Below are 23,223 nucleotides of genomic sequence, written 5' to 3' on the forward strand. Positions count from 1 at the left end.
CAAGAACACATAGCAAGTGTCCTGCAGGATCAGAAATCAAGTCCCTGCAGTCAGCTCCAGAGCCAGAGCCAGGATCACACACTGGGAGCTCTGCCGCTGTGAGCCCTTCCCTCAGACTCACAGGAGGGACAGCTGCCCTCTGCTTGGTCCACCGTGGGGAGCATCGCATTTGGATTCATTGTGACATATAAAACACAATGAAAACAACAGTAGCCAGCTCCGACATTTACATGGGGCTCCAAATTTCAGACACTCTTTTACATGCTGGTCCTTGCAAGTCCTCCTGGCTCCCTGGTGAAGTAGCAGCAGTTGTCACCTCCCTGGTTACACAGGAAGCCCAGGGCCACACCATAAGCCAAGCAGAGCTGACCCAAAACCCTGATCACTGAGTCCTGGGCCATCACACACACACTCTCTCCCTCTCGTTTTTTTCATATGTATTTTTCCTGATTACACAAGTAATATAGGCTCAATGTAAAACGTGGAAATACAAGAAAAAATAGAAAAGAGGCTAAAAAATTCCCCATAACCCAACACCCCTCCCTCAAATAATCCTTGGGAGCATTCTGGTGTATCTTGTCTGTTTTCATGCCCAGAGCGCCGTCTGCTGCACTAACCCCCCCCTGGATTTGTGGAATCACAAGCCTGGCTGGAGGAGAGTGGCCTCGTCCAGTCCCAGCAGGCAGGGTCCCCTCGGAGTCTCCTGATAGGCATGCTGCCTCCTGCTCCCTGGGATACGTGAGGTCCACCCGCTCCCCATGCTCCCTGGGACCCCACATCACTCAATGTTTCCTGGCTCTTATCGGGAATTGGGGATGTTCGTGACATTGATAAAATCACACAGCAATCCCTCCTCCCAAAGCTTCTTTTCAGTTAATAAAGACTAAGCAATTTTAGAGCCCGACTCTTCAAGAAGTTGCTGCCATAGATGAAGGTATGATTTGCCCATCTTTCCTGAGTCATTTTTGCTTTTTTCTTCTTTGCCTCTCTCACTGTTGCCTGAAATTTCACCCCTAGAACTCCTTGCATTCGTATTTCAGCATTATGCTGGGTTCAAAATGAAACACAACTACCACCCCCACTACCCCTGGGGAGGGTGGTACATTCAGCATTGTGTAGCATGGAAGAATAGACAGAATAGATTGGTCCACTTCTTAAAAGCTGAGTAACTCTGGAAAAATTACCTAACCTCTCTGAGCCTTAGTTGTTCTCACCTATAAAATGCCTCCTTCGTGCAGTTTTTATAATTAAATGAGTACCTGGCACATAACTATTGGTTCCCTTCCAGGCCCTAAAATGACACTTGGCTCAGGCTGGGATGGATGAGAGGGAATACTGGGACTGTTTGAAGCAGAAGGAGGGGGCTGAGAACTTGGAGGGGTAACAAGAGAGTTTGGGGGGACACAAGGAGAGAGTGTGGATGTTTGCAAAAGAAGACCACAGAACTGGGGAACCTCAACCCTGGGAGAGAGGCCCTTAAAGACATCTCACCTGTTCCTGTCATAGTACACCTGGAGAAACTGAGACCACCCAGCCATGCCTGATACCCACTCTCAGGGATTTCCAGAATCCATGAGGCAGATTCTCAGAGCCTGGGTCAAGTGGGGAAGGAGCCAGCAGACAGCTCACTCCCTAGCTGCTGGGGCAATTGCTCCAACAGCTGCCTTAGAGAGACAGCTCCAGACTGGCCCTCTTAGCACCTCGCTCTCCCACACCTGTGCCCACTCTTCAGCCCACTGGATTCAGACTTTCCCTGTGGCCCCTGGGCAGGGCCCACCCCACTCTAAGAATGGCCATAACCTACCAGAGCCAGACCCAGTTGCCTGGAGGTATCCACTCTGCACCCAGGAGGAGAGCAGCAGCGCCTGGGTCCTTCTTCCTCAGGGAAGTGCAGAGGGCGTGATTCTTCTTCATAAGCTCTTCCCCTCTCCGGAGAGCAGGCTGCACACATCCTGCTTTAAGGCTGGAACGAAGCACCCCTTTGCGTCTGCCCCGGCCCCACCTTGGCTGCACATCCACAATCTGTTTCCTTCACTGAAAATGAGTCAAGCTCAAATGACCCCCCACCCCCCCACCCCTGTCCCCACCCATGAAGGAGCATCCCCTCCAACCACAACCTAATGACTTTGGAAATCATGTGTCCCAACCACACCTCTCTGGAACGATTCCCCAGAAGCTGGGCCGGGCACACTAACAGCCCCAGTCCAGACCTCCAGGCCTTTGTTTCCCCTGTCTCCTACCAAGGCAGCCTTCCCAAACTCCAGCTGCATTGATCCTGGACACCCCCCCAGCAGGATCCCACTTGCATCCTCCCCCAACTCTACTTCTCTGACTATAATCCCTCCAAGTAGTGCAGTGTCTGCATCACCCATGGTCAGGCAATATTCTCATCTCCCAGACTTTCCAAACCATCTTCCCTCTTCACCCCCTCTTCTGCCCCTGCCACCCCCATCACAGCATGTATCGTTGTACAGCTAGCTGCCTTGTCTGCTTACTTACTTGTCTGCTCCCCTACTGGGTCTGGAGCTCCCAGGGCAAGGGGCATATCCGACCCACCAGCCTGAGCCAGGACCAGGCAAGAACAGAGACTGAATGAACGAATATGTGTGTGTGATGCACTGCCTGCCATGTGCTTAGCAGTATGAGGGTTCCTCTCTGCCAGGACAGCTCCTGTGGTCCAGGATCAATGTCTCAGCCAGCCTGGCACACAGCAAGTGCTTGGTGAATGCCTGCTGCCTCTACTTGAATTAAGCAGTAATGGAATAATGCCAGGTGGTCACAGGCACTAGCATAAGGTCACACAGAGCTGGGCTTGAATCTGGCTCTGTGTGTACCCGCTGTATGACCTAGAGACGGTGGCTTCCTCTCTCTGAGCCTTAGTTTTCAGATCTGTATTGGAGGTGGGGGTGGTACCTCCCTCAGAGAGGCGAGATGAGAACTCAATGTCCCCAGAAAGGTGGACACGGACTTGACATTTGCCTTTCCCTGGGGTCCACAGGCCACCCAGAGTGGATGCCAAGACTGTGATGGGGGAGGGGATAAGGGGACCTTCCAATTGTGGGGGTTTCCAAGTCTGTCCAGGACAAATGCCAGCTACCAATAGGGAGAATAAGGCCCAGGGAGCTGCCCACAAAAGCCGCAGAGTCCTGGTTCCTAGGGAACAGCTAAGTTCTAGAACCTGGGCTCCTTCCTCATCCCGCCCCCTCTTTTAAACTTTTTTATTTTAAAATAATTTTTAGACTTGCAAAACGAGTGCACAGAATTTCTGTATACCTGTCAGCCAGCTTCCTCTAATGTTAACATCTTATAGAACCACAATACAACGATCTAAACCAGGAAATTAACATTGACACAATACTATTATCTACAGACCGTATTCAAGTGTCACCAATTAATTGTCCCACTGGTGCTGTTCCTCTGGTCCAGGATCTAAAGCAGAATCCCACACTGCATTTGGTTGTTGTGTCTCCTGAGCCTCTGTGTTCTGGGACAGTTCCTCAGTCTTGCTTTGTCTTTCATGACCTCAACAGTTTTGAAGAGAACTGTAGAAAGTCCCTAAATTTCAGTTTGATGCCTCTTCATGATTAGATTGAGGTTAGGCACTTCGGGCAGGAACACCACAGAAGTGATGCTGTGCCCTTCTCAGGGCACCATACCAAAGGTACATGACTTCAATATGTCTTATTACTGGCCATGTTAACTTTGATCTCTTGGTAAGGTGGTATCTGCCAGGTTTTTCCACTGTGAAATTACTATTTATTCCTTTGTAATTAATAAGCATCTTATGGGGAGGTACTTTGAAACTATACAAGTATCCTGTTTCTTATCACACTTTTGCCCATCAGTTTTAGCATCCATTGATTTTTTTGTCAATAGTATTACTGTGGTGTTTGCCAAATGGTGATTTTCTATTTCCATCATTCTTTCTAAATTAATTGGAATTTTACTGAGTTAGCCCTTCTCTTTATTTATTTATTTATTTATTTATATCAGTCTGGACTCATGGGTATTAATTTTATTCCATTATTATCATTATTTATTTTGCTGTTCAAGTTATCCTCTTTTGAAATATCTCTATCCATTTGTTTCCTGTTGTGCTGACTTTCCAGTCACAGCACACCAAACACCTGCTGCCTGGGGTGCAGGGCAGGTTGCGGGGTGAACTCAGAGCCCTTGCATGGGCGGCCAGGTCTCCGTGCCTAACTTCACTGAGGCATCTTCCCAGTAAGAGCTTGGCCTTTTCCTGGAACAGTCCAGGGTTCCAGTCACGCAAAGCCAGTCATGGCTCCAGGGGCAGGGAGTTCCAGGAAGGCCCAGGTGATTCCACTGCTCTCCAGTCAGTCATCCTGGCTCCACAGCTCCACCCCAATCCTGACCCAGGATTGGGCAATACCAGCCAACCTCACGCCCTGAGTTTTTCCTTCTTGACTCCCCCTTCTCTGCCCTGCTGCAGGGGTAGTTGCTGGAAGCCCCAGTGGCAGATAGTCAGGCATCACTTGCCCAGCTTCTTTCATGCAGAGGAAGTGCCACCCAAGGGAGAGTTACCAGCTGTTATCCACCAGCCCCAAGGGCAGCAAAAGCAGAGACAGCAGTGCATTGCAGCAAGAGAAACTAGTCAAGGAGAAGGGGGCCTTCACCATGTCCAAGTAAGCTGGAGGGAGAAGGCTGTGAACTCATCTTCTTTGCTCTCTTTAAGATGCACAAGGATTGTTTGCCCTGCGAGGGGAGTGGACCGAGCCTCTGTAGCCAGGCAGCCAAGATGCACAGGGCCTCTCCCCCAGGATACAATGCCACTTCAACTTCAGAGCAGAGACCTTAAAATCTTTACTATTCTGACATGACTCCTAACACACATTTTTAACACTTGGGACACATCTACTATCACAGTGAAAAAGGACACCACATTTTCAAAACACCTGCTTCTGTCTTCAGCCAAGCACTGGGTGTGAATCTGGGACCCTCTTGCCTGCACCCTGATCCTTCCTGACCTTCATAACCTAGCTCCAGGCCTGTCTCCCATGAGAAGCCTCCCCAAACCTCTCCAAACCTCCCTGATACCCTGCCCTAAGCTTCCCGAGTCTGCAGGAGAATTATTGCTCAGAGGCAAATCTGTCTCCCTATCAGACTGCAAATTCCTCACGGTCAGAGGCCTTGTTCATCTGTACACAGAAGATCTGGCACTACTACACAGAGCAGGAGCTTGAGAGCTGGCCAGTTGATTTGCTGATGTAGCCCAGACAGTACTTGACGAAACTGGGTTTTTGATGAAGGAGCCCTGGTTTGGCCCTGCCTTATCCTCTCTCATTCTCTTTCTCTTCATTTCTTTGTCTTTCTTGAGCAAAGTTCACCCCGTTCTGGGCTGAGCCTATGAGAGGGTCAATCTGGTGCATCTCTAGGTCTCAGTGTTGGAATTCCTAAACCACAAACTTGCCCTCCAACATAATTGTTAGCACCCATGTTTACTCACTTTGATTAGATGTTGTGCCGGAATCCCAGACCAACTTCTTCCTATCATGATCCATTGATGGCACAACAGGAAGGAAACGTTGCTCATCTCACCTCTTCCATTTCCTCTTTCTGCACCACCCCCACCAGCTGGCACCCTCCAGCCACCACAGACATGTGTTGTCCCTCCTTTTGTACATCTGCCCTGCGTCCTGTGCTCAGGGCCTTGGGAGCGGGCTGATCTCAGCTAAGCAGGAGAGGGAATGTGTAACCTTTTCACCATTTACCAGTCTCTTGCCTTGGTACAAATGTATTTTTTTTTTTGAAATCAACACATTTATTCATTTATCAAAATATCTTCAGCCACATATTACATGTTAGAGTTAACATAGCGGTTCTCCAGATGTCTTCTCTGTGGGTTTGGCCAAGCTGAGGTGATTACACCTACTTTGTAGAAAGAGTTGCCAAGGCAACCTGGAAAGCTCATTTGCCCAGAAGCACACAGTTGATAGGAGCCACCCTAGTACTCTCTTGCCCACAATGTATGTGAATATTCTGTTTGCTTGCTTCTTCCTCCTCCCCAGCCCCTCCAACTCAGATCTAGCTAGCTATTCCGGGACAGAAATTATTTCTTACTCATCTGATGATCCTTCACAGCATAGCCCAGCCAGTGCTTGACATGCAGTAGACACTCAGTGAAAGTTTATTGGGTGACCACATGCTTCTATGTAGAAAGCCTTCCCCAAATTACGTACTATTACCTAAGAGTACTCTTACCTAAGACTTTGGTCCTGGTGCTTTTTGTATACAAAGATTCCACTCCCTGGGGCTTCTCTGGGACTCAGTTTCCCTATCTGTAGAGCGGTTGTAGAGGGCTGGACTCAATGATACCCATACTCCATCTGCTGTGACACCCCATTGTTGGCTTTGGAACTTTGCCCCCAAGGACTGCTGTCTGTGATTCTGGAAGCACATGCCTGGAAACCAGGATGCCCAGCCAGCCCAAGGTCAGGGATGGCAAATAGCAGCAGCTGGGTGTATCCTTGGGTTCCAGGAAAACAAGTGTAGGGCTTCCAACAACATCACGTAGGGCTTAGAAAGTGGTGTTCACAGCTCACAGGAAGTGGGCAGGAGGCATGGGACAGGCTGAGCTTTCTGTAGCCAATTTTATTCCTCTGGAATTATTTTCTTTTAAACACTTTCAGGTCTCTGGAAACTGAAGAAGCTGACTGCTAAGCAACAATTGAGAACTGGAGGCCTTGCCCAACCACATCTTCACCTTTTCACCCCATCTGTCCATTCAGGAGGCCCTCCCCAAGTGCCTGTCCCAGGCCCAGGTGACCTGACTCCCCTACTCCCACCCTTGACACCCACCCTGTTGGTTGACTGCACCTCTCTTTCAAGTCCAGGTGTTTTCCCCTCCTCACCAGATAAGTTTATAGTTTTATTAGGTTGTTTATTATGGAAATTTTCAAACATATATCCCAAAAAAGCGCCAGAATAGTATAATGAACTCATGCATCCATCATCCAACTTCAATAATCATCAACTAGTGGCCAATCTTTTTCACTTACACTCCTATCCATTTACCCTTTCCTGTATTATTTTGAAGCAAATACCAGCCATCGTTATAATGAAATCCGTAAATATGTGAGTATGTGCCTTTAAAAGATAAGGACTTTGACCATTGTCACACCTAAAAAAGTTAACACTAATTCCTTAATATTATCAACTATCCAGTCACTGGCCTTATAAATTTTTCCCTTCACAGTTTGTCTATTCAAATCAGGATCCAAATAAGGTCCACATACTGTAAGGGGTTGATATATATTTTAAGTCTTTTTAAATCTATAGGTTCCCCCTCCCCTCCACCTTTTTGCTTTTCCTCACAACTTATTTATGGAAGAAACTGGTTGTTGATCTGGTATATAAAGTTTCCCACAGTCTAGACTGTGCTGGTTGCATCCTCCTGGTGTTACTTAACTCGCTTCTCTGCCCTCCGTGTTTCCCGTAAATTGGAAGTTGGAGGATTGATCTGGCTTGATACTTCCCAGGTGGTGCTGTTCATCCATCAGGAGGCATGTACTGTCTGGCTGTTGCCCTTCTTGTGAGGTGAGCAGCCTTTGAGCTCAATGCCCAGGCCCATTCATTCTTTAGCAGTTGTACAGTGGCGGCTGGCTTACTTTTGACAACTTACGGTCTCCCCCGGCAGATTATGTGCACCCCTCAACTTGCTCTAGGCTCTTCCCCCTAAATGGCTTCTTAGCTACCTGAATTCCTTGGCACCTGGCCACCAGACTCCTCTCAGGCCACACAGCACCACATAGAGTTGGGCATAACAAGCAGGAGATAGCACAAACTCCACCTGAAACTTGCCAGTTAGGGGGCTGTTCTTGAGGGATGGGATGCTAAGTGGTCATCACAATGTGAGCCCCGACGTCTCCAACTAAAATAAGAAAATTCTCAAGAGGTGAGATTAAGTGTCAGCTGAGGTCACACTGTCTTTTGAAATAGAACGAAACGGGTTTGCCTCTAGCAGAGAAGTATGCCTACTAAAATTCCCAGCAGATTATGTTGTCACAGTCACTTCCAGACTTCCAGCTCTGAGTCTTTGCTTCCTTGAATTCTTCATCCCACTCACAGCTCACCTTCCACAGCTGTTCCCTGCCCCTGCAGATGCAGGTGTGGGTCTCAGCCCTGTTACTCTACTTTGTTTCCTAAAAATCACGCACGTGACTCATTTATGAGCAGGCAGATTTTCCTTAGGTTTGGGGCAACCAATGGGTTTCAAGTTACCATGTGCCTGGGCCCCTCTCTTTCTTCCCAGGCCCTTCCTCATCCTCTGACTTCCTTCCCCACAGACGCACTCCCCTCATTACAGTGAAGATCAGCTCAGTGATGTCGCTGAGATGACAGAGACCATCTGCCTCAGGTCTCATGCTACCTCACAGAAGACCTGGCAGAGGCTCTGAAATGCCTCCCTTCCCTGTCCCCATTCCCACTCAGTCACTATGGATGGAAGGGAATAATGTGGAGATACATACTCCTCCCCCATAGAACCACATTTTTGTGCCAATGAACAGTCTGGCAAAGCCTTGGACTCCCTCTCAGAATAATGCTTTCAAAAACATAAAATATGTTAAAAACCAATTACATCTCAGACTGGAATCAATCCAAACGAATCCATTTTCAGCAGGAAAATGGTTAAACAAGTTGAGTGCATGCCTACCATGGAACACTACTCAAAAACAAAAAGGAGGGGGGGCCGGACCCGTGGCTGAGTGGTTAACCTCACGCGCTCTGCTTCGGCGGCCCAGGGTTTTGCCAGTTCAAATCCTGGGCGTGGACATGGCACCGCTCATTAAGCCACGCTGAGGCGGCGTCCCACGTGCTACAACTAGAAGGACCCACAACTAAAAATACACAACTTTGTACTGGGGGGCTTTGGGAGGAAAAGGAAAAATAAAATCTTTAAAAACAAAAGCAAAACCAAAAAAGAACAAACTGTTATCTGTACAATTTGGATAGGTCTCAAGGCAATTATACAGAATGAAAACAAGCCAATCTGAAAAGCTTACATACTTTTGAAAGAATGTAAACCTCAAAAGGGTATAGATTCCATTACACAAAATTCTTGAAATGACAAAATGATAAAGATGAAGAACAGATTAGTGGATGCCAGGGCTTAGGGAAAGGAGAGGGAAGCAAGTATCTGGCCATAAAAGAATAGCAGGAGGGGTCCTTGTGGTGATGGAACTGTTCTGGTGGTCACAAAAATCTACATATGTGATAAAATTGCATAGAACTAAATACACTCACATGCACACAAATGAGTGCACATGAAACTGATGAAATGTGAATAAGGTCCATGGATTGTATCAATGTCAATTTCCTTTTGTGATAGTGTACTATAGTTTTACAAGATGTCACCGTTGAGGGAACAAAGGTATATAGGATCTCTCTGTATTATTTCTTGCAAATGAATGTCTACAATTATCCTAAGATAATTTTACTCTAAAATAAAAAGTTAAACATCTCAAATATTTTAAAGACACACTTACAATATAGAATATATGCATTTCATTATTAGTACATTTAAAAAGATCTAGTGACGGATCTTATAACTACCATGACAGTAATGAGTATAAATGATATTTTAGGATGCCTGTGGCAAGATCTTCCTAATATTACTATGTTTTGCTGCCTACACTCATAATTGAAGGAGATGTTAATTTCATTAGAAGTTACTGAAAATAAATATGTAAATTTTCTTGCTATCCAAATCCAGGATTCCCTGAATTATATTATGAACCCCCAAATCAAGGACCCCTGCCTGTTTAAAATGGCAACTTTCCCTCCTCTATACACAAGCTAAAATGAACACAAAGGGCAAAAAGTAGTAAATGAAGCATCTGTGGGAGGGGTAGGGAGGGGTGGGGCATTTTTGAAATGTTATTTGATGTTTCCCTGTATTGACCTTCCCTCCACTCAAACAGCCAGACCTCAGAAAAGGTCCGAAAATTTTTCCTTGTCCTTTGAATACAGGAGTTTGAGGAAATTAAGGTTCTCTTTCTATCTTATATTAAACTAAAAAATTATTCCTAGGCTGAGGAGATAAGAGGCCTGAGGGAAGCAGGTTAATCTAGACGTTAGAGAGACCCTGTGCTCAGCCTCCTGGCCAGAGTCCTGTGGTCTTTAGGCCTAGGGGTAGAGGGACATGGCACACGGTAAGTCCAAGGTAGGTAAGGCCACAGACAGCCCCATCCCATGCCTAGCCCTAGAAGCAACAAAATGAGATATTCAATGAACTGCTGAGCCTGAAGGTGCGGGGGGACCATACTGAGTGTGGATGTATGGAGCTGGTGACCAAGGGAGGCAGGAAATGACATTTAAGTTGAGGTCTACATTGACAGATGCTACCAAGAACCAGGTGGCACAATAGTTGTCTGGGCCTTGGCACTGACCAAATCTCTTGGAACTGATGCAATTCTGGAAAAGGGGTAATTCTCACAGTGACTGAGATGTATTTTCCAATATCCTGTGGATTAGGGTCTCAAAATAGAAAATAAGTAGTTCTAGAAAAATAGGGTCATATTTTCTTGTATACTTGTTTACGGCCAGCTACATGCTAACGGCAGTTTCAGAATCTATGGTCATAGCTTTGGCAGCAGGCGCTGTTGGTGGCCCTCCTATATACTCACCCTCCCCTACTCAGTACACACTGGCCGACTTCCAAGTGGCAATACACACACTGTTTTGTCTGAAGACTTGCACGGGCTAAGAAAGCCTGTTTGCCTCTGCCAACTAGTGCAGCACGCCGGAAGTCCCAGGGAAACGATGCTCTCTGCCCCCTTAAGAGCCCTCAAACAATGACTGATCTGAGTAGGTGTATACATACCCCACCTCCCTTGCCCCTTGGGTGGAGTAGCTCTGAGGCTGGTTCTATACTGTCTCCCTGAGTTCCTCCAATGGGATTAAGCTCCAGCTACCCACAGGGGTGACTGGTTTGATAACACACTCGATAACTTTACTGGAGGCCCCCCTCCTCTGCCTTACTGCCCCACTCTCCTGTCTGTGTCACCTTCATCTCCCAAATAAACTACTGCTTGAACCACAAGACATTGCCAATAGTTGACCTTATTTGACTTATAAAAAAGGCAATTTCATATAGCTAAAACTAAAATTTATACTCAAGTCCTTGTCTCAGGGTCTGCTAAGACAGTTATCTACAAGGACTGTCCCCTCGAATCATCACTCAGCCATCCCTGGCGAGAGTCAATGGGAGGAAACTGCCGAACCGAATCCAGGGGGGTGAACCCCTGAGATCTACACAGGACTACTCTGCCTCCTCTGGCTCAACAGGACAGGACAGTGAGTCCCAGGAGAGGTGGGGTGGAACAACACAGAAGCTACTTCAGGATGAGTACGTACTCAGCCAGATGTTACATATCACAGTGGGAAGTGTGGCCACAAAATGAGGAAACTATGAGAGATTAAAAAATGCTGTAACTGGAAATGTGATGGAATGTTTGGAAGCAGAAGCCCTGGGTGTGGGCCGCAAATCTAGAGAAAGGAACATTTGGATGAGATCAGGAAAGTGACTATGAAAAGCCTCAGAGGCCTATTTGGCCTGATCCCAGCCCTCCCTCCTACAGAACTCAATCCCTCAGACATAGAGGGCTCTGGGCATATAAATAGGCTCAAGAAAACTTTGGCTAAATCAGAATCCCAAGCATAAACACAGCAATTTAACATCTCAGTTAGCCACCCAGCAAAATTAATCTGCCTCCATGGCGCAGAGGGTAAGGGGACCACCTCACTAGACAGCAGGGCAGGAGCAGAACTTAGACTAGAAGCCAGGCCTGTTTCCACCTGAGCAGACACTTTTGCCTATAACCCACAGTAGGAAATGCATTTTACATTTTACCTGGTGGCCCATTGCTCAAGTTTCACAAAACAATTACCCTAACTACCCACAATATGCTTTGATATTTTCTATTCTATTGTTTCACATTTTGGACACTGGACATGACCCTTAACTGATTTTACAACCCACTTCTGGGTGGTGACCTACAGTTTGAAATACTACCCTTTAGTGTACCCAGAAATGAAAGGGTGCAGACAGTATTTCTGGGCTTTTCCTAAATGCTGTGTATTTGCAACAGCCTCTGTGTCCCATTCAGGGACGGAACCAGGAACCTCTAAAATCCATAAAGTGAAGATGGTTCCTATCTCTTAATCCAGTGATTCAAATCGGAATTGCAACCACTTTCACATTTTTTTGCCACATCCACATACCACCTGTACTATGTATTATTGTCTGAATATTCTCTCTAAATCAACTCACCACTTTTTAAAACTTAAATACGCAGTCACTCTAGCCCTATCTTATGGAGTACTATTGGTGAAATCAAGGTTTTGATGTTATTCCCTAATGCAAAATAAAACAAAAACATAATTATGAAAATAAAACATGCTTTCCGTGTTCCACCTTAAATCACTGAGCCAGTGGCCCTCCCTGCCCTGTTCCTTTCACAAGAAAATGATCCAGCCTCTGCATAGCTTGAGCTGTCTCTAACTCCTAGAAAGGCTTCATCCTACTGTCTGTCTACCTCTCCAATGATAATCAGTACCATCATCATGGCTAGCAGCATTTTTTTTCTTCTTCTCCCCAAAGCCCCTCAGTACATAGTTGTGAACTCTAGCTGTAGGTCCTTTGGTTGTGCAATGGCTAACAGCATTTAAATTCATTTAATCTTCACACCAACCCAACAGTGTTAGGATCACACCATTTTACAGATGAGGAAACTGAGGTATGGAGAGATCAGGTAGATTTGCCCATAGCTGGGAAGTGATGGAACCAGGTTTTGAAACCAGGCCATCTGTCGACAGGGCCTGTGTGCCTAACTAGTACCTTATACTGCCCCCCTCTGGAGCTGCCCATCCCCCATCTTAGCCCTGGTGTTGCCTCTTACAGAACACCTTCCTGGACTGTCTGACCAATAGGGTTGCTCTTCTGTTCCTAGAGCACTCACTTCTTGCCTGTTCAAATCATGTGGAGGTTAATCATAAACTACCTAGAGACACTGCCTCTACCAGGCTAGGGGCTTCTTGAAGGGAAGGCTGCATCTTGTTCTTCTGTGTATCTCTGGGTCCAACAGCCTGTCTGAAGCATCAGAGGCCTTCAGTAAGTGTCTCTTGGGCTCTGCGATCTTTCCTCTTGTTGTTTAAACAAACACCCAGTGCTCTTTGTGAGTTATCAGCTCACAGGCTGGTTTCCAATGAAGCCCTGGGAATAGTCAGAGGGAAGAGGAGATAAGTTGGAGGCAACAGACTCGAGGGGTCTTAACCTGGGGTCCACAGATCCCAAATGGACCCACACCTAGTATGTAGGTTGGTGCAGTTAGATGGGAACAAGATTACATCCTTATTTTCACGGACCTCTGATGGAAATTCAGCATTTCCTTCCAATGGAATGTGATCCATGATGTTGTCATCAGTTTCATTTCACATTACTGTTGTAGCAGACATCTCAAAATATACACTCATCAGTTCCTGGAAATTTTGGTTGTGTTCAGACCCACTGCCAGATCTTGTATTTACGAATTTATTTAAAGAAACACATATACAGCACATACCATGCCACATTGAAAAAATATCTTGGTATTTGTATTTTAAACAGGTTTGGCACTTCTTAGCAATTTCAATAGGATCAGTAATCTTATGTATTTTATTTTATGCATTTTAAAACATCATTCTGAGATGGGCTAATAGGCCTCACCAGAATGCCAGGATGAGCCATGGCACAAAAAAGGCTAAGACACTACATAGAGAATCATGGTTAAGAGTCAGGTTTGGAGCCAGACAGATCTGAGTTCAAACCTTAATTCCACCATTTACAAGCCAAATTACCTGGGCCTCAGTTCCCTCACCTGTAGAATGATACTACCTATCTTACTGGATTAGCATCTAGCACCTGAGTAAAGGTGATGTCTAAACCCAACCTAGACTGCCTGGTGAGGACAAACCCTGGAGGTAGTAGAGCCCTCATCTGGGGTAGGGTCCACTTTTCCCTCGGCTTCCTACCTCTCCTGCCAGGGAAGTCATTTGTAGCCCCCAGCCTGGCTGAGCCCAACTCTCTGTAGCAGGACAGAAAGGCTGACTTCAGACTCTCCTTGGATACTCCAGCCCATTTCTGAGCCCCGTATCTGCACCCCGCTCCCCATATTGGATGACACTATGGGGCTCCCAGGAGAGGCCAGTCATCTCCCTCTTTTAAGCACCAACATGCATTTCCACATTTGTCCACTGTGTGGGGCTGGTTCACGCTCTTCATCCATCAGCCCAATCAGGGGTAGAGCCAGAACTCTTCACTCAGAGCTGGGACCTCACCTCTGCCCCCCCACAACCCCCCTAAATTGAGCCTGACATACAGAAAAGTGCCCCCTTTGTGCTCCTTTCCAGTAATCTACTACTCTAATACAGGTGACTATCCTGACTTGTAATATAGGTTAGCTTCTCTGTTTTTAAACTTTATTTAAATGCGGTCATATGGAATATATTCCTTTATGTTTGCTTTCTTTCATTCAACATTATTTGTGAGATTATGTGCAGTTGCAGTTCATTCATTTTCATTGTCCTATAGGTTCCATTTGGTGAATATGCAATAATGCAAAATAATTTTTCCATTTATCTGTTGACTTGGCATTTGAATAGTTTCCAGTTTGGGGTTTGCTTGTAGTTGCTCCAAGGAGGGCGGTATCCATACCTCCACTCATCCAAAATTGGTTCAAAGCCGCAGACATAATACGATATACTCACCAAGAGGATTTGAAAGATTTATTACTCATATACTGAGGAAAGCAGGGCCCACACTCAAGCCAGTCTGTTTGGCTTGAGCAGAAGGGGCCAGTGGCTCTAGTTTTTGTAGTGGTTGGGTGGAAAGGGGTCCAGGATGAAGACACCCTCCCCCATAGGCTAGAGTTTGTGTGGTTTGAACTTCCCACCCATGCCAAGGAAGGGAGCACCTGGGTTTTCTTACCAGCATGTCCAGGTGTGGGGCAAGAAGGAAAAAGAGAGTCATGGGGCTTGAAGGCTGTCAGTAGTCAAACATCAAAAATGGAGTCAGACTCTTAACACAGAGTTATTACAAGTAGTACTGCTATGAATACTCTTGTTTAAGCCTTTTGGCAAATATTATGCATTTCTATTGGGTATGTTTCTAGGAGTTCAATTGCTGGGGTATATTTCTGACTCTGGTAAATACCGGCAAACAGTTTTTCAAAGTGATCGTACCAATTACATTCCCGCCAACAACATTGATGGACGTACCAGTTTGTTTATCTACTCCACAGCTGAGGGACATTTGGTTTGTTTCTAGATTTTTGTGATTACAAATAAAATTGCTATAAACATTCATGTGCAGGTTTTTGTGTGAATATAGGTTTTCATTTCACTTGGGTAAATACTGGGAATGGCTGGGTTGTAGTAGAAGTGTAGTTTAACTGTGTAAGAGCCAGGTAAACTATTTTCCAAAAGTTGTTGTACCAGTTTGCAATTCCACAGCAAAATATGAGAGTTCCAATTGCTCCATGTCCTCCTACTTGTACTTAGTATGGTCCGTGCTTTACTTTTAGCCATTCTACTGAGTGTGAAGTAGTATTTCATTGTGGTTTTAACATGCATTTCCTTAAGAACTAGTGATATTGAACACATTTTCATATGCTTACTAGCCATCCATATATCTTCTTTGGTGAAGGGTTTTCTTCAAATATTTTGCCCATTTTTTAAAAAATTGGGCTGTTATCTTACTATTGAATATAGAGGGCTCTTTATATATCTTGGGTACAAGTCTTTTATCAGGGATATGATTTGCAAATATTTTCTCCTAGTCTGTGACTTGTGTTTTTATTGTCTTAACAGTGTCTTTTGAAGAGCAGAAGTTCTTAATTTTGGTCCAATTTTTTTCTTTTATGAACTGTTCTTTTTTGTGTCTTATCTAAGAAATCTTTGCTTATCCTAAAGTCACAAAGATTTTCTCCCATGTTGTTTTCTAGAAATTTTATAAGTATACGTTTTACTTTTAGCCTATGATTGATGAACCTATATTAGCAAACTTCAGAAGGCTATTTAAAAAGGGAGTGTGATAATGTTCCTTTTGAAGGAGGTCATAGTTTATGTCCAGTAAAATGCTGAAGATATATAAGAAGTGTCAGAGTTTCTGTGTATAGGATTCTTAAGTCCCCACCTTAAGTTAAGGATTTCTGCTAATTCAGTTTATCTTTTAGAATAAATGACATGAAGTCCTGGGGATGGCAGGAGCTGCTTTCCTCTCTGTATCCTCTCTTTGATAGATGTGCCATCTACATATACATTTAGTAGGCTGAAAATATGCCCTTTCAGGCCAAAAATAACTTTACATAGTCTTGGCCTTGTTTCTCTGCTCCTCAGAGGCTCATTTGCTTGGCCTTTCACAAAGTTAAGAACTGGGAGGAAGGCTTGTTTAATGTAACATGACAAGCAAACCCTAAGTAGCATAACAAATGCTAGAGAGCTCATCTTTCAATCACATTATTAATTTGTAATAATTTGTAATTAATAACTTTTAATAATTGTCCAGGACCTACCTGAACCAACTGAAGGATTATTCCTCTCTTATGGAGTGAACAACATGGGATCCTTCTTTAATTTTATGGATCTCTTTCTATCTACCTTGAGCCATAAAGTTCATGAGCTATTTTATTCTTCCTTTACAGAGGCAAGAGACAACTCCTAAATTTGTGGAGCCACAGTGGCATCCCAAGTTGCATTAGGCCTTGTTCTAGAATCCCCACAGGTATTACAATGGGCCTCTCAAGTTAAAAAATCCCAGTTCCAAGGATTAGAGCTAGAAAAAGGACAAAAAAACAAACGTTCCTAAAGGTGAGGAGATCTCTGTATTCCAAAGCAGCTGACCCACACACAAGCTATGTCAGGGAGGACCCATGTCTTAGGTAGTCCTTACGTGGGAGAAGTTTTTATAGTGTCTAGCACACCGTGCCCTAAAGGTGTAATCTGCAGCAACCAGAGAACTTCAGAGATCATGCTAAAGTCTGTGGTGCACCAACTATTGGGTGATCATGGGTCACCACTGCAAAAGACATGTGAAGGAGAGATCGATGGTGGAAAGCGACTGGGAAGAAAGACCTTTCTGATATGTAGTAGTAAACTGCAGTGGTAAGCAAGGTGAGGACTTAAGAATCCTATAGTATCAGCCCAGCAGTCTCCCATTTCACATACCAGATCTGAGGTTATTTATCTGGCATCTCCACACAGTACTACAAAACTTCTTTGTGGTCTGCACTCAGTCCATCTCGAATGACACAGTAACCCCCTTTTCTCTCTAGGTTAAAGCTGCCACTGGGCTTTGGTGGTCGCTATGAATTGTATCCAGATTTACCTTGTTTGCTATCAGTTTTCATGTAGTTGTAGCTTGTCACTCTTGTGTCCTTCAGGTTGGTCTAGAGTCCCACAGAGTCATGGAGATGGTCAAGGTCATAGGGCTCTTTCCAACTGGGTTCTTTGTTGAAACTCCTTGTCATAGACCCTGTATCTTGCTGGACCATATATGCTGTATGAAGTCTAGGGTGGCTTGGGTTGCAAAGGAACCCAGGACGTAAGTGAGTACTTGACAATAAGGAAGCAACAGACAAGTAAGAAAGCTCTCAGAGTTGGGATGACAATAATAAAATACCAGCTATGTAATGATGTTGATATGGCCTGAGTCCCACGATCTGGTGGACTGTAGAAGTGCAGGGTTAGAGTTCATCTTTATCCTTGGAAGGGCCTCGGGCCATGTAAAACCTGCTCGTTGCAAAGTTTTATTTAGTTTTGCTTAGTGCCATAGTTTTGCTTCTATCTCACCAGAGCTTCGGAGGTTGGAGAGGATGTGTGGTTTGTAATTTATCACGTTGGAAAAATGAGAACATTAGTCTGAGTTTAGAAATGAGTCTATCTTTTCCTAGGGAGGAATGAGTTTTGGAGCAGTTCTTCAGACTGTGGTAGCATCTGCCCTCCAGTAGGGGTCGCCTCAGGCCACGCAGAATATAAGCATAAGAACTCAGACCCAGTGGACAGCTCCTGACGCTCAAATCCTCTCTTACAGAGTGCTTCCCTGCATTACCAGTGGCAGAAAAAGGGCAGTGCACACAATGAAAAAACAATAAATTGGAAAACCCAGGTATATTCCTAGCATTTTTTACTATATTATGCTCCTTCACCCAACTGAGCCCTAAAATGCCAGCTCTGATGGGCAAAGAGAGGAAGGAGGGACTTAGGGACCACAGGTCCCCCATCTTGGTGCAGGGTATAAACAGACAGGACAGGATAGCAACCTGCTAGTATGCAGGCAGCCTTTTCTATATTAGGGCCCCAATATTTTATTAAAATTAATTTCACCTGTTTCTCTTTACTCTTTTAATATGACTACTAGAAAATTTTTAAATTACATTTGTGGCTCACCACCTATGTCCATTGGACAGTACTGGTCTAAAGTCACTCATAGCGGTGCATTTTGTGTGTGGCGACGAGGTTCCTTAATCTGATAAATGGACTGGTGCAGTTTTTTCCAATTTGATGGCACTGGATTTCCAACAGTTAATGGTCCCAAAGTCTTAAAAGATGAAGGCTTTCTGCCATTACACTGTTCTTGGTGCCAACGCTATTAGAGGAAAAGGGAGAATCTCCTCTCTTATTCCAGAAATCTCATCTCCAAAGTTTTGTAAGTTTCATTCACTACCATTAAGCCACACAATAATTTAATACCAATTCTAAGTATGAAATTTATAGATATGGTTTCTGGCTGAATAAGCTAGTTCTGACTCATTTTGCATAATTTCTAACAATATTAGGATGCATGTATTTTCACATGTTCAGTTGATTTTGAATTTATCAAAGCCTAGACCTAATAGGGTATTGTTTTGTTTACTAGTAACTGCATTTTCAGCATCTTGGCCCATGAGAGGATAGTCAGGGGACAGTAACCACAGTAATTTGAACAGGGAAAGTTTAATATAAAGAATTATTAACTATTTAAAGAAAACTAACTATTATGAGGGAATAAAAGAGCACTCCAAAGAATAACCTAAGGCAGAGGGAGAGTACTTAAAGAAGGAACTAACTTGGCAGGGGAGGGAGCCCCTCCCTAAGTTTGGGACACAGACCTCACTGGAGAGGGTATGATTGCAGCCACTTGATGGCAGAGAAGTTCACTGGGTTCCCTGCGCTAGAGCTGGTACATGGTCAGCAGTTGACACCAGCAGGCAGGAAACTATGGGCCATGACTGGCAAGCAGGACACCCCTACAACAGTGGTATTAGTAGGCAGAAGCTAGAGGGCAGGAAACCACCTGCTCATGTGGATGAAATTTGCCCTCCAGCACCCCCTACTGATAAAATTTAACAATGAGCCTGCTGGCAAGAAAGAAATGTTCTAACATCACAAGCAAAGCAACAAAGGGTGGATTTGGAATAAGGAGGCATTAAGTGACAATTGGCATACCTTCTCTAAAGGTAGGAGGGCTTGATCTTTTGCTATCAGGGGCTTTTTACAGGTACATAATAGACTTCCCAGAAAAGAATCTTACCAATATCCTTAATGAGGTTTTGCAGCTTCTCCTGGGTGGCAATTAAAGATTTAGCCTTTTGCTTTTTTTTTTTTTTTTTTTTTTTTGCTGAAGATTTGCCCTGAGCTAACATCCATTGCCAATCCTCCTCTTCTTTTTTTCTGCTTGGGGAAGATTAGCCCTGAGCTAACATCTGTGCCAACCTTCCTCTGTTTTGTATGTGGGCCACTGCCACAGCATGGCTGATGAGTGGAGTAGGTCTGAGCCCAAGATCCAAACACATGAACCTGGGCTGCTGAAGCTGAGCATGCAGAATTTTAACCACTGGGTCACAGGGTCTGGCCAGCACCTTTTACTTTTTCAGCCTCATTTTCTCACAGATCTCTGACTCAATCTGGCCATGATGGGAGTTTCCTATTTTACTTTACTATTTTGCCTTAACAATTTCAGGAAATTATGGTCCCAGGATCAATCTCGGAAGTTTTGGGTTATCTCTGGTACACCAAATTATACAGAAGAGGGACCAAAATTAACTGACTCGGGGGAGATTGGAGTTCTCTTTCTAACCCAGACAGGAGCATCCACAGAACACTGATCTGGCCAGAGGGAAAGAAAGTACACCTGATTTTGAGAGGTCTGAGAGCAGAGGGCTACAACAAAGGCCAGACAGACAGCAAACAGATAGACTAACAGGTTTAGTTTATGATTCTTGCCTGAAGCAACAAAGCCTTTCTGAAAAGAAAATCAGCACAGGACAGAACTTAGATACAGCATCACCAGGAGGGGAAAGCAAGGAAGGTGGACACAAAGTAAGACATTAAGGGCTCTCACAAGGTGGGCACTTTTGTCCTGCATTACACCTCTGCTCTTCTTGCAGTCTGTGTTGCTCCATATCCTGTTGACTATGCCAAATTATTGGGAAAAGGGATTACAGACAAAAACTAAAAGCAAGATTTTGTCACTTGGAGAGACTGCATTGCAGAAGGAAAGAGGGGAATGCTCATCAGCCAGAGCTCAGAGACCAGCACCTCCAATTCTTTACACATGGAAATTACACATTTCCTTTGATACATAAATACAACCTAAGACCCCCTCCATGACTGCCTTGTGGTCATTGGAGGAGGAGAGGTCTTGGGACATTCAAGCAGGAAAGATGAGACCTCATCACATTCATCAGGGGAGAGAAATACAGACCTTGTTGTAAGTTAACAAACTTTAAAAAAGCTTTTTTTTCTATTATTTAATTTTTTTTCCTTTTTCTCCCCAAAGCCCTCCCGGTACATAGTTGCATATTTTTAGTTGTGGGTCCTTCTAGTTGTGACATGTGGGATGCTGCCTCAGCATGGCTTGATGAGCGGTGCCATGTCCGCGCCCAGGATCTGAACCAGCAAAACTCTGGTCCGCCGAAGTGGAGCGCATGAACTTAACCACTTGACCATGGGGCCGGCCCCTAAAAAAGCTATTTAAAAAGGGGTACTGAAAACAAAAATTTGAAAAGAGGTCCCAGTATTTGTTTAGTAAAACATTAGACATCTATGAAAGAGTCACAGAATTTGTAAGTTTAAGTTTTAGAAAATGTGACCTGAAAATGGATTTTCTCTTGAGAATAGAGTCATGGAAGATGAGTTTCTGCCCCCAACCTCCCCCTGCTCCTCCATATGTTTGCTGGGGCACTCCACAATTGTGCAACAACCCCTTCAAGTTTCCACCATGTCCCATTCTATGTCCCTTTTGCCTCTTAGTTGGCATAATGGAGAAAAGACTCAAAGACGAAAGCCACATGGTGGAAGACAGAGTACAAGGGGCTGGTAGTCAAGAGGCCCTTCTCCTAGTCCCAACTTTGAAATGAGCGTGCTGTACAAATATGGGCAAGTCCCTTATCCCTTCCGGCTTCATGGTCCCCATCTATAAAGTTAGAACTGTTCCAACTCCAGTGCCCTATCATAAAAGTCAAAGGATGAGAGAGCTGATAGAGCCAGGATTTGGGGGAAAAGTGAAGAGAATGAGCAGTGGAGGCAAAGGCCCTTGGCCTGATCTGGTATTAGCACTGGGGAAGGTGACTCACTCTGGCCCACCCAGAATTGCCCATCATTCCTAGCCCACCACTCCCATTTTCTCCCCTGACCTTCTTGGGAAGAGAACATCTGATAAGTCATTGATGGATTGCCTTAGTCATCAACTTGATAGGGGCTACTGCCTAGAACATAAATAGTCAACTGGATGATTTATTTGCACCTCGTGAGCTAATCTTCTTGTTGGAAAGCTGCAAGAATCCTGACACACCTATGTGGACACAAGGACAGCAATTTTCCTGTGCCTTGACTCTACCAAAGCCCAGGTTTGCAGCCTTCTGGGTACTTTGCATTGAGCAAATAGTGTATCTTATATATTCCAACCTCTGTGGCCCTCTGGCTGACCCTCATCTCTTCTCTCTTTTCCTCATTCCAAGGCTCATCCATTCTTCCACCCTGCTCAAGTCTGTTATCCATGAGCAGACCTGCTCTGTCCCTTCTCTAATTCTCCAATATCAGATGTCTTGATGTTCCCCTCTCCCAGGAGTGTTCTGCCCAGCAGCGTTCTGACTGGCTGTCAATAAATGTGACCATGATGACTGTGATAAAGATACTACTCCTTTAGTCCACTATTATACACAACTGTGATCCAGCCCTTGTATTATCTTCCTGTTTTATTTAATGTGCATCACCAAAATTGCAGGTACTGCACTTCATAATATAATTTTATTTTCTACTATAATGCTATTTTCAGAGATTACTAGAGAAAAGAGTTTACATTCTGGCTTGAAAACGTTCACCATACTGCATTCCTGACAAGAAACCTCCAGGAATACCCTAATTAGCCCCAGAAATCATCTGTCTTTATCCTGAATTAGACAGAATAAAATGTTTAACTGAAATGTGGGATGAATTTACCTCTCCAAATCTCATACTCTCAGATTTTCCCAAAACATTCACATACAGGTGGACTCTAGGAGAATAATAAGTCTCAGAAAATAATTCATTTTGGTTCCCCTAGAAGTGACTCTCTCAGGACGAACTTGATCTGACTTTCCTTACCTGACATCAAAATGTAATATAAGTATCCTTTGACCTATCTCAATGAAATTAAAGCTTATGACTAGAGCCCTCTCCTTTCCTTGTTGACTTTCACATTCTTTCAGGCTTATAGTTTCTTTTATGGTGAAGGTTGAAGGGTGTATGGTAGCTAAAAAGCAATTTGATTTTCCCTCACTGCCTGAAGTTGGCAAACAGCCATCATCAAGTCCTGAGAAGGGAGTGTTGGGGCCTCTCCCTGCGGGTGACAGTGTCCAAGGGGAGGCTAGATGCCCAGCTGCCAGAGGATTCTACAGGGACTGACAGCTGGAAATCAGGAGTCCTGAGGGTTTGTTCCAACCTCACAATTCTACGAGTCTCTTTCCCATGCACGGAGAGAGAGATAAAGTGAACAAGCCCAAATTCCTAGAACCCTCATCATGGCACTTGCTCAGATTCTGGGTTAAAGGTTTCTTATGTGGATATATTGTCTTCTTAACTAAGCTACAGGTTCCCCAGAAGCAAAGTGTCCTGCCTTTCTTCTCCTGCTCTAGTCTCTACAGTATATAGCCTAGGGCTCAACGTTTAAGACGTGTTCAATAACCACCAAATTCTTTCATCCTTTCA

At 44.7% G+C, this 23,223-nt stretch overlaps 1 protein-coding gene across 3 annotated transcripts in view; it reads right to left on the reverse strand.

The window, feature by feature from the left end:
• The window catches only part of ACKR2 (atypical chemokine receptor 2), a 48,420-nt gene that overhangs the window by 13,041 nt on the left and 12,156 nt on the right, over nt 1–23,223 (reverse strand). For 2 of the 3 annotated variants that reach the window (XM_070575710.1, XM_070575711.1), the window contains exon 3: nt 1,805–1,963. The exons of the other annotated variant lie outside the window; for it this stretch is intronic. The gene's annotated coding sequence lies outside the window, so the exon portion shown is untranslated. The remainder of the gene's footprint in view (nt 1–1,804; nt 1,964–23,223) is intronic. 3 annotated transcript variants of the gene reach the window in all.

This window comes from Equus przewalskii, chromosome 15, assembly GCF_037783145.1.
Source record: "Equus przewalskii isolate Varuska chromosome 15, EquPr2, whole genome shotgun sequence".
In the NCBI taxonomy this organism is placed as follows: domain Eukaryota; kingdom Metazoa; phylum Chordata; class Mammalia; order Perissodactyla; family Equidae; genus Equus; species Equus przewalskii.